The sequence below is a fragment of the Papaver somniferum genome, chromosome 4 (assembly GCF_003573695.1).
Source record: "Papaver somniferum cultivar HN1 chromosome 4, ASM357369v1, whole genome shotgun sequence".
Lineage (NCBI taxonomy): Eukaryota > Viridiplantae > Streptophyta > Magnoliopsida > Ranunculales > Papaveraceae > Papaver > Papaver somniferum.
In genome coordinates, this window is record NC_039361.1 from 44,216,632 (window position 1) to 44,232,319 (window position 15,688).

Below are 15,688 nucleotides of genomic sequence, written 5' to 3' on the forward strand. Positions count from 1 at the left end.
GGTAATTTAACATCTCACAAAGGGCAATAAAATTTTGAAAATCTAAAAGCTTTGGGAGACTTGAAAAACATGGAAGAAGAGAAAACCCTCAATTTTAAGGCACCACACTTATCAGCAAACCAACTCATCCCAGATACATAAGTGAGTTATTTTTGATCAATACAACAAAAAAAATGTATAAAATAGAAAGAATATACAACAGAGTTCAGTTCAAGGGGATCCCAAAGGGATACAACACCCTAGCAGGAAAGAGAACATCCATGCTAATAAGCCGCACAACAATGAAAACAGACTGCGATAAGAAACTGTTGGTTGTGAAATAAGACCCAGAGCAAACCACCCACAACACTACAACAGAGGGAAAAACTAAAACCCAAAATCCAATAAATTACTGATGCCTATTCACTACGAGATCCCAATTACAATGTAGAGCCTGGTTCCTAATCCCTCTGAAGGATACATTTGAAGAGTTCCAGTATAACAAGAGAGATTTGATCTTCCTCATGAGAGAGAGTCTTGTGAGTAATCCAGACCTTGAAAAGTGCAGGAATTCTATGCTTCCAAATTCCCCAAATGAAAGCAAAAGGAAAAAGTTCCCCAAGTAACAAGCAATTATCGGATATCCCTTGAGTCCAATAGCCTAGGAATAGGTCAGTGATGTCGAAGCTTGATATCCAATCCCTTTTAAAGTCATTCACGAAAGACATCCAGACTACATGTATTTTTGGACAATGCATAAATAGATGATTGATGGTTTCTGCATCATTTTTTGCAAAAGAGGCATCTATTTGCCAATAGCCATCCTCTTTTGGCCAGATTATCTTGGGTTAGAATAGCTTCATGATGCAGTAACCACATAAAGAAAGTAACTTTTGTAGGGACTTTCGCATTCCAAACCTTTGAGTAAGGGAAAACAACAATACCTGAGCTTTGATGTAGCCCCTTGTAGCAAGACTTTATAGAAAAGATCCCACTTGGATCTCATCTCCAATATCTTGTGTCAGCATCAGTTGTTAATCTGATTCCTTCCAATAAGTGATAAAGGGAAGCTAATTCAGACGTTTCTTCATAAGTCAATATTCTTCTTCTAAGGTTCAAGTCCCAATTTTTCTTTTTGATATCAGGAAAAAAATACAAACAACAAGCAAAAACACTACTAAGGTACAATAATGTAGCAAAATTCAGAGCTTAAAATGTCTTCATTAATTAGGGATCACTACGGGAAAAATCATCATTGACGACTACAGATTAGAGTTGTAGTACCCCTACGACAACTCCATTTTATGCATTGTGGAAGGGGGGTATTGTAGAAAGTCCAAGCTTTTCTACAATGCTTGACTAAGAGTTGTAAAGAGTGATGTGATTCATGGTTCGACAATATTTTGCCAAAGTTGTGATTCTCTTTCGATTTTTTTTGAAAGCCTAACACAACTCTTGCTTGTGTTGTAGGACTATCTTGGACAACAAAGGATGCGTATCGTACAAATATGTAACACAACACTTGTTAAAATTGTAGGACTATCTTGGTCAACGAAGGATGTGTATGGTACAAATATGTAACACAACACTTATTAAAATTGCAGAACTATCTTGGACAACCTAGGATGTGTATCGTAGAAATGTGTAACAACTCTTATTAGTATTATGAATAAGATTTGCACTACACTTGTTAGAGTTGTAGAACTATCTTGGACAACACCTAATTTGTGTAGTTGAAATATGGAACACAACTCTTATCAGAAGTTGTGTGCATAAAACTTTTTCTAAAAAAAATTTATAGCTGAAACCGAATTGCCAAAAGTATTTCACATTCACATTAAGCTGCCAGTATAACACATTTACATTCATTCAAATGACCATTTATTTAAATTATAATGAAATGAAACCTGCATCCATAAATCCAAATGACCATTTATGTAAAAATCAATATTCATTGTACAATTCATCAGTTAGCACTTAACTTTAAAAAAATATCTAAGTCTACAAGTCCTAGCTAATGGTTTTAATGTGTCTTGGATATAATTGTAAAGCAAACTAGCAAATCCTGAATCTCCACAACTTGTAGTCTGCTTTTTGCCCAGATTGGATAGATGCAGTTGGAGGTTACTTAGTAATTAACACCTGTGGAATTTCCAAGAGATTCAAAGAAGTTAGTTTTCTCAAAAAGTACTCCAACAAAATCCCTTCAAGAAAATGAAAAAGATTGCAGCAGATAGTTAGCAAGTGACAGAAGTGCATGTCACACAATAAAAAAAATTATTCGAGTTCAGTTCCAACTTCCAAGGGAACTACCTAATTTCATTAAGGCTCTCCATTGCTTTCTTTGGGAACATCTGAATCTGTGACTGACAAAACACAAAGAGACAAAAGAACAAGAATTAGAAATGCACGAGCCAAACATAGGTGGCTTATATAAATGGAACACAAACCAAATGCAGTAAGCTAAATTTTAAGCCAACTACATAAATTTAGCAATATTCAAGGACAATCAGATGTATTTCGACATACGCAGAAAACAAACATACTGCAAACACTATGAGTTTGATAGAAACGTTTAAAAACGGAAAGAAAGAAGTTAAATGTACAGTACATCCATAAAAAGCAAATAATGACACAAAGTAAAACTCATCCAAATTCAAAATCCATAAAATAAATGCAGCCTTTTACCTTGTGGTCAGAGCCTCCATTCGCATTTAGATCAACTCCATTAAGTACAAAGGGGATAACATTTCTCACGGTATCAGCATCTATAACCTTCAAAGCACCAAGTACCTCAACAGCAATTGCAGTGAAAAAGCTAATAACAGCTGAAGAAGGCTGGTATTTCTTCGCTGGCATGTCCTGCAAAAAAATAAACCAACATTCACTAAAACACTCAAAAAAAGATCTACAATCTAAGCACTGAACTGCATAAACCCATCTTAACATACAGTTCCAGCTCAACCCATCACTGAAATTCCCATACACACTATCACATCTCAGTCATCAACAGCACCAGTCTCTGTCAATCTCAGCTTCCTGTTTCACCTTCCGGGACTTCGGCTCCTAGTCCTCCTAATACTCCGATCACTAGACCTTCTATCATAACCATGACCACCATATGAACGCTCTTCATAACTTCGATGCCTGTGAGGACTGCAGCTTATGCTTCTACTGTGGCTATGCCTTGAACGATACCTACCAAATAATTGTCGCCTCAATTCCCTGACATTCCGTAGATAAAATACATCAGTTGCAAAATAACTTTCCAAGCCAAGAAATCACAAAAAACATAAAAAACTGTAAAATCTAGCTCTACAATCAATTAACCTGCTAACATCACATGCAATATAATAAAAACTGAGACTAACCTGCTAATCTTCTTCAAATGCATAAAGTTATAATATCCACCTCGATTACAAGTATTCTCTTCATACTGCCTACAGGTAGCTTCACGAAAATCCGTCACAAGAGAGAAATCAACAATAATGTAGGACGCCCTGAAAACATAAAACCAAATCAGTACACACAAACACAGGCATCCAATGTTCACACAAACCAAATAATTCTACCAAGATAGCTCGGAAAATGGTTACCTGCATAAAACCTTCCCGTCAAATTCTTAAGAGCATTAGCAACATGTTCTTCCTATCTAAATTGAACATAAACATTCCCCACCATATGATCAGCCAAATTGTCACTGATATTAAGACTTTCAATCTCCGTACTTGCTCAGCTCATCAAACAAATCTTCATAGAAATCCTTCAATTTCAAACAAAACCCACATTCAGAAACTCACAAATTCATCAAAAAAAAAATCCAAAAAATTAAATTTAAAAAATAATCTTACATCAAAATGTTGTTGAATATGACGAGGATTGAACAAAACTCCAAACCCAAATCCAGTCTGGGTTTTCAATGAATCTAATCAAAACATAAGAAAATGAAAAAACTCTCGTTTCGGTGAAGATAAAAATCAAAATAAAACTCTGGAATCATCAAACATGGGAAAGAATAACGATTAGATCAAAACAAGCATGAAACAATAATTGAGTGAAGAGATGGATCCTAAGGACTTACCATGGATGCGAGAAAGAGTTAATCAAAAAATCCAGTTAATCAGAAACCCATGATAATCATCGTGCCTCTACTAATCTCAATTTATTCTCGGATTCAATAGAAAACCCTGAATCTGAACCAATTTGTTCTCTCTGTTCATATCCAACAAATTTTTCAACAGATTCCAAAAATTGAAGGTCTCAACCTGCAAGAACAACTCCTACAGAACCTAACCCTTTAATTCCGATTTGATGCAGCATAGCCTTCACCTGATTTTTGTCAGAGACGAAGAAATTTTGATTTTTGAAACCCTAATATTTCATCTATCTACTGAAACCCTGATTTCTTAAACCCTAATTTTGATTTATGAATACTCATTAGAACTCTTTATGGCGCAGGCTGAGAAAGAAAAGAGACGGAGAGGAAGAAAGAGAAAAAATAGATAGGAATTAGAGTTCTGAGTGTTGAGGGAGGGTTTGGTGATACAACCAAAAGAATCGACGGACCAGGTTTCGTTTGATCCACTCATACGGATTAAGAAAAGATCTTGACGGTTGAGATTGCATTTGGGATGCTCATACGGATTGAGAAACATGTGTACGAACTCATGTATTCGGTTTTATCATCAACCTTAGACACGAAAAAAATCCAAAAAAAAAATTAATAAATTTAGGACATTTTATCGACATTTTGATATAAAAAAATCCAAAAAATGTATAAGAATAAATAGGGAAAATGAAAATGAATTCGATAATTGGTGTGTTTCTTTGTGCTTTCTCTTTGTGCTTTTATACTTTTGCATTGTGCTTCCGATTTGAATGTCGACTGGTCACATAGGTCATGAAATAATTTTGACTAGACATACATGTCATGAAGTAGCTTTAGTTCATACTGGTAGACTCGGGTTATATGATAACTAAAGATGGACCACGAAATTCCGGATGGATTAAGACTTCAAATGTGATATAAAGACATACAAACTATGAAGAAGGAAGATTCGGGAGGGGTCCGACTTCAAAGTTAGCATGATACATCATCGAAATCGATAAATATGAAGCTCAATGTCGATTCGAACTTCAAATGTGGTATAAAGGCATACAAACTATGAACCGAGAAGCTCCAGGAGGGTTCAGACTTCAAACTTAACATGATACATCATCTAAATCAATAAATATTAAGCTCAGTGTCGATTCGAACATCAAATGTGGTATATCGTTATGCAAACTATGAACCAAGAAGCTCCGGGAGGGTTTTGAATTCAAACTTAGCACGATACATCACCGAAATCGATAAATATGAAGCTCAGTCTCGATTCGAACTTCAAATGTGGTATACCGTCATACAAACTATGAACCAAGAAGCTCCGGGAGGGTTTTGAATTCAAACTTAGCACGATACATCATCGAAATCGATAAATATGAAGCTCGGTGTCGATTCGAACTTCAAATGTGGTATATCGTCATACAAACTATGAACCAAGAAGCTCCGAGAGGTTTTCGACTTCAACCTTAGCAGGATACATCAGAATATTCTCTGAAAACCTGGCCAGGAGCGGACTACTATAAGCTCGAGAGTTCGAAAAAACGATGAATCCAACCATTTACGGGTAATATTCCATAGGAATATTCTCCGAAACCTTAAACACACACAAATTCGTCAACTTTTGAGAAACAAACTAGCTCCGAGATCGAAATATACTTTTATAGGAATATCAATCTCCACTGTTATATGTTCTTAGCTTGTTACACACAAATGAAATATACTTTCATTTAGATATGGGTAACCGTAACTAAACGTGTATATTGGGTTGGCTCAATAATAGTTAACCGAAGTTAGCCACATGAACACTTTTAACTTAACCATATTAATCTAACACTTCTTGATCAAATATGATGATCAGTCAATCATAAAAGATAATCAAATGAATCTAATTTTGTTTTAAACTTTGCATTAAGCCACGGTTTGCAAACTTTGCATTCCTTAGATCATAAATGTTTTAGTTCATGAGTATGAGAATCATACAATACAGATTCTAGAACTTAACCACTGTGTTCGCATTCTAGGTACGCAAACAAGAGTTTCGTACCTTCTCAGGTAATTCTCCCAAACCTTAATCAGACCCTTTTTCGTCAACTTCGATGCATGAACCTGGCTCTGAAATCGACATCTGGCCATAAGTGGACTACTATAAGTCGAAAACTTCGTAAGAACGATGAACCCAAACATATACATGAAAGATTCCTTTGGAATATTACCCTAAACCTTAAACAAACCCTTTTTAGTCAACTTCGAGGCATGATCCTGGCTCCGAGATCGAAACCTGGCGGTAAGTGGACTACTATAAGTCAGAAACTTCGTAAGAACGAGGAATCCAACCATATAGTTAACCGAAGTTAGCCACATGAACACTTTTAACTTAACCATATATTTATCTAACACTTAATCAAATATGATGATCAGTCAATCATGAAAGATAATCAAATGAATCTAATTATGTTTCAAACTTTGCATTAAGCCACTGTTTGCAAACTTTGCATTCCTTAGATCTTAAATGTTTTAGTTCATGAGTATGAGAATCATATAATACCGATTCTAGAACTTAACCACTGTGTTCGCATACTAGGTATGCAAACAAGAGTTTCGGACCTTCTCAGGTAATTCCCCCAAACCTTAAACAAACCCCTTTTCGTCAACTTCGAGGCATGAACCTGGCTCCGAGATCGAAACATGGCCGTAAGTGGACTACTATAAGTCGGGAACTTCGTAAGAACGATGAATCCAACCATATACAGGAAAGATTCCTTTGGAATATTCCCCCAAACCATTTTGAAATTTCAAACATGTAATGCCACGTGTTACATGTGCATAGTTGGATTAGACCAACAAAACGGATGCGCGTGCTAATATACAACATACAATGAACTGCTTCTGAAAGGTTTTGAATTTGTGTCCAATCGTACGGGAAGAAGTGACAGCTGAGAAAGAGTTACTGTATCAGAGAGGCTTAGGGGTATTTTAGGAATAATAAGTAATCTTTGTTCTGATTTGAGTAATCCAACCTTATTTCTGCATATTGTATGCACACCATGCTCCGAGATCGAAACCTTGACGCGAGTTGACTACTCAAGAAGCTCGAAGAGGGTTTTGACTTCAAACTTAGCATGATACATCATCAAAATCGATAAGTATGAAGCTCAATGTCGATTCGAACTTCAAACTTGGTATAATAGCATACAATCTATGAAGCAAGAAGCTCTGAGAGGGTTCTGACTTCAAACTTAGCATGATACATCATCGAAATTGATTACTTTAAGTCAGAAACTTGGTAAGAATGACGAATCCATCCATTTACAGGTAAGATTCCTTCGAAATATTCTACGAAACCTTAAACAAACTTATTTCTTCATACTGTATGCAAATCAGGCTCAGAGATCGAAACCTGTCCGCGAGTTGACTACTATAAGTCAGAAACTTGGTAAGAACGAATAAACCATCCATTTACAGGTAAGATTCCTTCGAAATATTCTACGAAACCTTTAACAAACCTTATTTCTGCATATTGTATACATACCAGGCTCAGAGATCGAAACTCGGCCACGAGTTGACTACTCTAAGTAAAAAACTTGGTAAAAACGACGAATCCATCCATTTACAGGTAAGATTCCTTTGGTATATTCTACGAAACCTTAAGCGAACCTTATTTATGCATATTCTATGCATACCATGCTCCGAGATCGAAACCTGGCCGCGAGTTGACTGCTCTAAGTCAGAAACTTGGTAAGAACGACGAATCCATCTATTTATAGGTAAGATTTCTTCGAGATATTCTACGAAACCTTAAAAAAAAACCTTATTTCTGCATATTGTATGCGTACCAGGATCCGAGATCGAAACCTGGTCGTGAGTTGACTACTCTAAGTCAAAAACTTGGTAAGAACGACGAATTCATCCATTTACAGGTAAGATTCCTTCGAAATTTTTTACGAAACCTTTAAAAAAACCTATTTCTGCATATTGTATGCGTACCAGGCTCAAAGATCGAAACCTGGCCGCGAGTTGACTACTATAAGTCAGAAACTTGGTAAGAACGACGAATTCATCCATTTACAGGTAAGATTCCTTCGAGATATTCTACGAAACATTAAAAAAATCCTATTTCTGCATATTGTATGCGTACCCGGATCCAAGATCGAAACCTGGCCGTCGAATCCCCCAAACCTCATTTTTTCCCACATTCTATATTTTAACTTCAACAATACTTATAAGTGTTGTTATACGTTTCTATTAAAAAAAAAAACCTAAACTTGTGAACTGTAAGGATGGTTGATGAGCTAGACATCCATGCATTAGGTTCATGTTCGAATCTCCCCTCTAACGTATTTTTCATTATCATATTTTTGTGTTCTTCAACAACACTTGTGAGAATTGTGATAGGCTAAGTCACTACACTTATGAAACAAAGTTGTTATACCTAAATGTCGTCACAAAAGTTTTGCTAAAGGAGTTGTCGTTTGTTTTCTTAGCGCAACCCCTTGTTCCTAAGGGTTGGTAGTGATGATATACGACAACTCTTCCTTTGAAACCAGTTGTAAAACATAGGACTTTCTACGATGTATAGCGAAGTGTTGTAAATCTCCAGTTGTAGATGTATATTTTTCCCGTAGTGGATGGTGTTTGGGAAATTTCTAGTAATTTACTGGAGTTCTTTGATCCTACTGAGTTGCCAGTTATTGATGATAATGGAGATACAAATATATGGACAGGCACCAACACAGGTGAGTTTTCAGTTGCTTCTGCATATGAATGCATTAGGAAAAAATTCCAAAAATTAAATTGGACAAGATCTGTTTGGCATAAATCTATTCATCCTAGTATTGCAAGTAATGTTTGGAAGTTGGTAAGGGGATAGTTCCTTCAGATGATAAGATGAAGAGAAGAAAGTTTCAGCTTGCTTCAATATGTCCTTTTTGTTAAAACTCAGAGGAAAATCTGGAGCATATATTATGGTTCTGTGGCTATAATGAAATTATTTGGAGTTGGCTGGATGTCATTTTTAGCTTTGTAAACCCAAAATCTTTTGAAGACATTCTTATGTTGGCAAAAAACAAAAGTCCAGCAGTAAAAGAAATATGGAAAGTTGCAGCTCTTGTGACAATGAAGGAAATTTGGTTCATGAGAAATGGAATGGTCTATGAAGAAGAAAAATTTAACAGTGATGCTCTAAAGAAGAGAATCCTCAGTTTCACTAAAGATAGTGATGTAAGAATGTCTGAGGCAATATGGAATTTTGCATATGATCTTCAAATTATTAAAGCTTTTGAGCTAAAATGCAGAAGGGTTAAAACAGTAAAGGTAACTGAGATTTTCTTCTCCTTGCCTGATCCAACTTACTTTCTCTTATGTTGTGATGTGCTTCAAGAGGAAACCCAGGTGCAGCTGGATATGGTTTCATATGTAGGAAACGGAATGGAGTTTTTGAATTTGCTGTTTCAGGAGGTTTGGGGATAGCTAGTAATTTTCTGGCAGAAATTTTTGCAGTCATATGTGCAGGAGAATGGGTTGTGGTTCATCAAATGCTAAATGTGTGTTTCAGGTCTGATTCAAAATCAGTTATCTCAGCCTTTCAAACAGGAAATGTCCCTTGGTGGGTCTCTACAAGATGGAATAAAGTAAAGTCTGAACTGCTCAGCTGGTACTTTTTACATAGTTTTAGAGAAATAAATACTTCTGCTGATTTGCTTGCAAAAAAAGGATCAGGTTTGGACAAGGGTGATAGAAGGATATATAGGCGATATCCTAATTTCATTACAAAGCTAGAATCTCCTGATGTTCCTTACTACATATTTAGCTAGGAAAATTCCATTTTTGTTTAATGTTTTTTCTCTCCTTGTTCCTGTTTCAAGGATAAAATTGTAATTCTGTAATAACTTTGAGTTTAATAAATTTTGAGAATTATCAAGCAAAAAAAAAAAAAAAATGAAGCGGGGAGGATTTGGAGAAGTTTACCAGTCCTGTTAATCCAGAGTCACCTTTGCGAGAATATGCGCCACATAGTTGGCATCTTGTTCCATGTAATTGAACTGCAAATGATTTAGTTGTTGAGAGCAAACTTCATTCTCTTCTACCAAACGTCTGATCTTCTAGGGAATGAAAGTGTTGTGCTTGTTTAGAACATCGATTAACTGCTTACAATCAATCCCCTTCGATGATCAGTTCCTCAAAATTTGCCTCCTTATCTCTAGCAAAAACCGTTGAACTGTTCCACCAAAACTAATCTTAATCACATCTCCAGCTGGTAGGCTCCAGGTAGCAGGTGTCCCAGGGGTGACCTCAACCTCAGGTTGAACACCTTGCACCTCATCTTTGTTATAGATATAGATTAAGAATGAAGCTTGCAGTACCGCTTCAACTGTGGTTGATTGCTGCTCAAATATCAATTTGTCTCCCGACTTCCAGACCACCAGAGGAGATTGGCACCATAGCAAAAGGTCTTGCATCTTTCCCATTCCATCTTGCAGTAACATCTCTGATAGAGTTTACTGAAGTTTCATCCACTCTAAAGTTCAATGCTGATGCGAATAAAATAACGTTTATTCTGGGGTTGTGCAGGAATAAATGTTCAACTGTCTCTTCCTTGTCTCCATAATAACATAAGGTTCAACCTCTAGGATGATTCTCTTAATCAGGTCCCTACATCCTTGTCCTTCATGTATTATTCGCCAAATGATTATTCTTTACCTAAGGTGCATTAGTTCTTACCTGCCACAGTTTTTTCCAGCGAATAAGGATAGCAGATTTGATGCAGCATGTCCAGACTCATCTTCCAGGAATCTTCCAAATGACTCTGAGCTAAATTACCCCATCTTTGTAAGCATCCAAATGAGCCTGTCTTCCTACCAGTCACTGGAATGTGGATCTCTTGCATTGTTTGTCTACAGAACAAGGTGTTTAGCTACTAAGAATTCCAGCCTCCAGAAGTTGGCATTAACAGTTAGCAATAGTTGAGTATTCCACATGCTAAGCTTCTTGCAGGGTAGGTGCAAAAGATGAAATGGTTGGGATCCATGATATTCACATCATACTTTGCTTAAAGACCATATACATAGCCTTCTTTAATGTCAGAATTGCTCGCCATGTACTCGATGCAACCGACGTATTCTGAACATCCCCAAATGGTCTACTTATAAGGTATTTGGCCTTCAGTAAGTATACCCATAAAGTGTCAGGATCACTGGATCAGTAAGTAAACACCAACCTAGTTGAGCAACCATTGCCCTGTTGAGAATCTCCAGAGATCAAAAAAACCCAAACCTCCATGCTCCTTGGTATTGAATCCTTTCCAACTAATGAAATCCCTACTTAGGAATGATCACTGCAGTCATGAAGTAAAATGGAATACGTGTAAAAAAAGACTATAAAAGTTACACTATTGAACAGATCAAACCCGACTAATACACTTGAACCCTGTAGACAGAAATTGTTGTGTTCATACTAATAATCACCATAAAATTAAGACTAAATTGAATTTTACCATGTGCATCGAATGACCGGTGATATACACAATCCTCAATCCATTGCCCCTTGGTTCTTGTTCGTCTTTCCAAGTTCACCAACAAAGTCAATTTTCTTCTCAGTTCACCACCAACTATTTTTCGATCGAGAAACTTTAATAAGCTCATGAAATTAGTGAGTAATTCTTGTTCGATAATCCGTCGGTGGAAATCTTAAAACCCTAACTTCTCTCTGGTACTAAAAGCGTTTTGTCATTGAGAAGATGATAAAGTTTATGAAAATATCATTTAGGTCCTTGATAATAATTAAAAGGATCTAAGGTATCTACTACAAATTTTACTTAAAGTACGAATACGTATACATATAGATAAATTAAAGAGGAAAGAGTCTAAATACTCGGTATTCTATTTAGGGGCTTTTGTTAACTTGTATACCCGTATATATGTTAAGGTTTAATAAAGAATTGTTTTATTTCTTTGAAAATTGTGTTTTTTTTTTGTCTTATTCTACTAAAAATTGGTTTTTCTTGTACTAAAAACAACATTTTTTGTTCCCAATGCAAAGAATTACTGTTTTCAATGTAATAAAACAAACAAATCTTGTTTCCAATGCAAGAAACTATTGTTTTAATGAACCTTAACATGTATACGGGTATACAAGTTAACAAGACCCTTATTATTTTAATGAACCTTAACATGTATACGGGTATACAAGTTAACAAGACCCTTTTTCTTCTTGTTAACCGTTGTTACTATCCTTAATAAAACGATGTTTAGAAAGGCTAACCCCCAAAATGATTAAATTCCCTCTAGTCAAAGCAATTGATCAGCACCACGGAATCTTGTATCTTAAGGACTCTTAGAATTCTGAATGTATTTGAATGCTTTAATGGCTAAAATAGAAAAGAGAACCCACTACATGCACGAATCATGACTAAGAAGCGCTACAGATTCCCCTATTTTCCTATAAATCTCATTCCCACAACAGCCAATTTCATCTCAATCATCCTCTGAAACGCTAAAAACATCTGTTCACTCCTAAAGAATGGCTAAAAGAAAATTTCTCGTTCTCCATATGACTTCACCGGCCAGGAAACGATGTCATTGCCTATATCCACTGGAAGAGATAGAAAGAAAGATTAATGAATTTTACCAGAGACAGATCGAAAGGGAAGCCTCCAACTTTGTACCCGGTCCTCATAGTGCTATAATCCCTTATGTTGGATCCACTAGAGCATTTTTGGAGCAAGACAAGGATGATGGATTCCGCACGTATCTTGACAATCCATATTGAAGAACCAAAGAAGAAGCGAGACGAAGAAGGGGAAGGGGAGAAGGAAGATTTTATGGTTATTAGAAATTACCTGTTTTGAAATCGTTTTGTCTATGATTTGTTAGTAATATATGCAAGAAAGTTTTTTGAAAAGATGCTATCATTTTATTTGAAAATTTTCTTTTTTTTTGTAATGAAGATCGGATTAACCTAGAAGAAAAACCTGTAGATGGTAAAGAAACATACCGCATCTTCACCACTATCCTCCGCTCTTTCCATAATCAAGTGTCATAACTGATATGCTGCATACTTAGGGAAACTTGGGAAAAACCAGGTATTTAGAGGATTACTCCATATCCCAGAGAGAGAAGAGAGAGCAGAGAGAGGAGAGAGAGAGAGCAGGACTAGTACTCAGAACTTTTGAGATCTCGAGTTGAAAATAACATTGATCCTCTTAATTACAACAAGAACCAAAGGAATTGAAAATATCCAATTTAGTCGGTTATTTTTCTTGTCACATAGGACCGCCATGTGAGTAAAAGAGGATGTGCAAGAGGCTGGGCAGGAGGATGTACAAGAGGCTGGGCAAGTACTACTATTTCAACTCCAACTTCTCTTTCAATGTGAAGATATATCCATTGGAAAAAGAAAGAATCAACAACTACAAGATGAGTATAGTTGTTGATTAATAAGAAAAAGAAAGAATCAACAACTACAAGATGAGTCCACACTATAAAGATTTAATTGTCATGCTAGCACATAATTGCAAAATGAACTAAACATGGATGCAACTAGGTTAAAAAGAAATGGATATCAACATACCTTCCCAACAAATCCCAATCGAAAAAAATGTCCCATCCGAAAGAGTATAGTGAATTCATAGAAGCAACCCGCATGTACGCTACCTCCCATGTCACGTCAAATGAATGTTGGGCTTGAAAGACGATAAACACAATAGAGAAACTATACTTTCCAGCTGATACAGTATAAGCGAAAATTCATAAATAAGTAAAAGCAATGTTCTAGGAGAAAACTATGATTAACTTACCATTCAAAAATTCCTAAATAAATCATAAGTAGAGAAAATGTTCTAAGAAAAAAACAATAATTAACTTACCATTTAAAAAGCTCCACTCTCTAACACATTGCACAAGTCGTAGGAGATATGGTAATATGCTTGATATGGAGATTGCTATAAGATTGCCAAAGCAAATACCGTCATCGGCCCAAGGTGCTATCATGTCCTCCTGTATATATATGTTAAGAAATTGGATCATACAATTTTACCATACATGAAATTTTAAAAAATTTATTTTTTGATGATATTTTGGTTTACAGCCCCGATTTATCTACTCATCTTCAACATTTGGAGATCACCTTACAGTTACGCAGACAACATAAGGTATATGCTAGGTTCTCTAAATGTTGTTTTGCTCTGGGTAAACTGGAATATCTAGGCCATATTATATCTGCAGAAGGAGTGGTTGCTGATCCAGTTAAAGTGGCAAGCATGACTTCTTGGCCCAACCAACCTCATTGAGGGAATTGAGAGGTTTCTTGGACCTCACAAGGTATTACATGAAGTTTATAAAGCATTATGGGTTAATCAGCAAACCTCTCACAGAATTGCTCAAGAAGAATTCTTTCTCATGGTCTCCATCATCCACTCAAGCCTTCAATAATCTCAAAGCTGCCATAGTTAGTGCCCCTGTTTTAGCTTTACCAGATTTCTCTAAACAATTTGTTCTAGAAACTGATGCTAGTGGAGTTGGTATTGGTGCTGTATTGATGCAAGAAGACAGAGCCACCTGTTTCTTCAGTAAACCACTTGGTCCTAAGGCATTATCTCTTTCTACTTATGAAAAAGAATTACTAGCTATTGTTCAAGCAGTGAAGAAATGGAGGTACTATTTACAAGGTAACAAATTCCTCATTCAGACAGATCACCAGAGCATCAAGTATTTCCTGGATCAAAAGATCACTACCACCCTTCAACAAAAATGGTTGATGAAGTTGTTAAGTTTTGACTATCAGATCCAATATAAGAGTGGAGTTGAGAATAAAGTAGCCGATGCTCTTTCTAGAAAATCCCATGACACTGCTACCTGCAATTTGCTATCTACTACTTCTCCCAAATGGGCTCAAGAATTAGTGCTTAGATACGCTGATGACCCTAAAGCACAACACTTAATTCCTCAATTACTGGTTGATTCCAATGCATTCCAAAAAAATTCTTATCAAGAAGGCCTCCTCAGGTACAAGAACAGACTCTATGTGGGCACATCAAATGATATGAGACACACCATATTGACCTCTATCCATTCTTCAGTTGTTGGAGGGCATTCTGGAGTTCAGGCAACTTACATTAGAGCTAAGACTTACTTCTATTGGCCTAGCATGAAGAAAGTTGTTCTTAGCTTTCTTAGCAGTTGTGATGTTTGTCAAAGAAACAAACACTCTCATTCTTTTCTTGCAGGATTGTTACAACCATTGCCAATACGTGAGCAAGCCTGGCAACACATCTCAATGGATTTTATTGAAGGATTGCACTCAAGTGAGAGTAAGGATGTTATCTTGGTGGTGGTGGATAGGCTGACAAAATACAATCACTTCATGGCTCTCTCTCACCCTTATACTGCTGCCTATGTTGCTAAGGTATTTCTGAATAACATCTTCAAGCTCCATGGGTTGCCAGTTTCAATTGTCTCTGACAGGGATAAAGTTTTCACCAGCAATTTTTGGCAAGAATTATTCACAACATTGGGTACCAGCCTCAATTTGAACACTGCTTATCACCCTCAGACTGATGGCCAAACAGAAAGAGTGAATTCTTTCTTAGAAACTTACCTCAGATGCATGACTAGC

The 15,688-nt window shown here is 36.3% G+C and overlaps 1 long non-coding RNA gene and 1 pseudogene across 1 annotated transcript; both read right to left on the reverse strand.

Moving 5' to 3' along the window:
• Positions 1 to 2,086: 2,086 nt before the first annotated feature.
• LOC113272433 lies at positions 2,087 to 4,299 on the reverse strand (annotated as a pseudogene).
• Positions 4,300 to 9,956: 5,657 nt separating this feature from the next.
• LOC113275317 lies at positions 9,957 to 13,448 on the reverse strand. Its single transcript, XR_003323544.1, has 3 exons — positions 13,070 to 13,448; positions 11,571 to 12,914; positions 9,957 to 11,411 (listed from the first exon to the last, which is right to left on the reverse strand). It is a non-coding gene; the product is annotated as an uncharacterized LOC113275317 (long non-coding RNA).
• Between the last annotated feature and the right edge of the window lie 2,240 nt (positions 13,449 to 15,688).